This window comes from Odontomachus brunneus, unplaced genomic scaffold (genome assembly GCF_010583005.1).
Source record: "Odontomachus brunneus isolate Ranch 3 - 2012 unplaced genomic scaffold, Obru_v1 Obru_scaffold_117, whole genome shotgun sequence".
Lineage (NCBI taxonomy): Eukaryota > Metazoa > Arthropoda > Insecta > Hymenoptera > Formicidae > Odontomachus > Odontomachus brunneus.
In genome coordinates this window covers 205,416-208,053 of record NW_022639567.1, presented here as the reverse complement: position 1 = coordinate 208,053, position 2,638 = coordinate 205,416, and positions in this window count along the sequence as shown.

The window sequence follows — 2,638 nt, the reverse complement described above, 5'->3', positions numbered from 1 at the left end:
TCTTCTTGCTTCGATCTTTGCGAAAAGATCCGGATTGATGAGCTTCCCGAGAACCTTTATATCTGTTATCCATTTTCCTCAGAATATGTATTCACAGACGAAAACTCACTGTAACGCACAGTTGCACGAACGGCAAGCTACTGACGAAACGCGTCCAATTTCCGGCAAAGAATAACGGTCGTGTGATATTTCCGTTATACCTGGACCCGACCACGCCCGAAAACACAATAGAATCGTAAAACAGGTCTAGACACGCTCTCTTCGAAGGGTCGCTGCCTCTCGGCTCGGCCGCAAAACAGGCGGTACGGCGCGCTCTCGGAGACGGTTTACTCTCTCGGCTGTAACTTCGTTATTTATCGAGATATTGACTTGCAATTTTAACCAGATATTCTTGAGACCTCAAGCATCAAGAAAATGCAAAAAAAAAATCGATTTTTTCGACCATGCTAGGTGTATATCTCCCCTTAATAGTTCTCACCTGGAACATATGGGGGAACATCTAGGTAGCTCTCTATATATCTGAATTTTTATTCAGAGCTAGATTCAAGGTTTTTAGTGGAATTATAATATGTATGTCTTCAGTTGAATCATGATTTATTATCTGTAACAGCGATTATCAAATGATTAACTGAAAATCCCTCATATAACTATGAATAAATACAAATCTAAATATCTCACTTGAGACGAGTTTCAAGTAACAACTATATATATTGAGACGGACCTAAAAGACTCATGAAACTAGCCGAAAAGAGACATCTGACAATAAAAACGAGAAGTACAGTAGCGCGATCGTCCGAATCGCGAGGACTTACGGTCGTATCGATTCCTGCGCGATTAAAACGGAGCGGAGGCAAATTGGTTTAAACTTACGGATTATATTGTGCACAAGTCGACAGCAACGTAAATATAAATTCGCCGTCCGTCTCGTCGCGGCGGCGGTTCGCCAAAACGCGCGAAATAAGCGACGATTTCAAAGCAGAACTCATCGCGTATACGTCTCCGTACGCGCACATAGATGGATTAAACCGAAATTTCGCGCCGACATAATTAGCTAATTGAACGCGCGCCCGCTAATTACGTAATGAACTGTTTAATTTACTACGAGTAGTAGGCTGCGTCCCATCGGACGAACCTCTCGAAAGCGCCGTCGCGATTTAGATAAAGACATACCATTCGCTATTCAGAGATCAGGTGTGAACGCGAGTGAGGAGCAGATCGAAAGTGCAAACGTGCCTGCAAACCTGTGGGATTTCGTGTGCGAAAACTTGAGCAACGTGTAACAAAGACAGGATAACGTTTCTAACAATGTTCGAGCGAACAGTCGTTCATCACGCAGGAGTCAAGCGGACCGAAAGTTATTGGCCGTTAATTATCGGCCGTACGTGACGCTGGCGGGCTCTTAATTAAATCGATTTCTTTTCGTCGCAAAATACCTGTCGCGCCTCGACGCCGATATCACTTCCGAAAAGGCAAATGTCATTGTTGTTCTTCTCGCAGTGTTAGACATTTCAGAAGGCGAACAATTTCTCAAAAAGTAAATAATATCGAAGTAGAAGACAGTCTCTCGAAATAAGAAAATCAATAATTAGTCTGTTTCTAGGAGTCCTGAAAAATTCGCTCATTCAAAGGTCGCTGTCTCTTTGCTCCTGATTACAGGCTGACGGATAAAACGCTTTCAGGATGTAAGACCTCGGCAAAGGAACGAGCGTGATAGCGCTCGCATTATAGGAATAAATCTGACGAGGAGAAATCGCCGATTCGAATAATTCCGCCGGGAGAAAATCGCCGTCGAGAGACGGGAAGGTGCGACTCGTCGGCGCGTGGCGCAGCGCATTGACATTCTGAAAAATGATTAGCCTTTAACCCCTTCGCGAGCGACGACGGTGGCGACGGCGACGGCAGCAGCTCGTCTGTTCTCGCGCTTTCGAATTCTTACTCACGTTCACCGGCAATAACTCCCACTCACGGATATAACTCACCACTCGAAGCCGGCTGAAAGACGGAGGGCGCTCGATAAAACTCAACCATTTTGCGGATAATTGCGAGCGACGCGTCGCGTCCTGACGTCCGTCTCGTTAATGAGAGACGCGCAGCGCGCGTCGGGAATGTTGCTACGGCAAACGGCAACGAACTTTCGGACGTTCGAACAACTTCGGAGAATTAGATTCTGCGATTACTCTCGCAGTGTACACGAGTGTCCCGGGCTGCCTCGCGTGTCGATCGTTTTCAATCCAGCCTGGCTATTTGCGATAATTCTTAGGTTGAATTAGAAACTATTTGTCGAAACAACGTCATTTGAATATTGTAAATAATGTCGGGAATTGTTGATTGAAAATTTATGTTGAAATTTCGGCATTTGTGGACAACAAAAAATGACCCGTATAAATTAATGGAAGTTTGAAATATTAGGACCTTAACTTAGTTTCCGCCCGCAAATGTTAGATGGCAATGCAAACAGTTCTAGTAGTCATTACTAACGAAACAGGTAGTTTGTGATTAATTTCGACATTTCTCGATAACATTCAGTCAGCATACACAATTATTTTCCTAAACAACAATTTCTTTTGCTTTGTGAAAAATGGAACGCGATAAAGTGTTTTTTCGACATGTGCTTTTGCACTATTTTGATTTGAAAAAA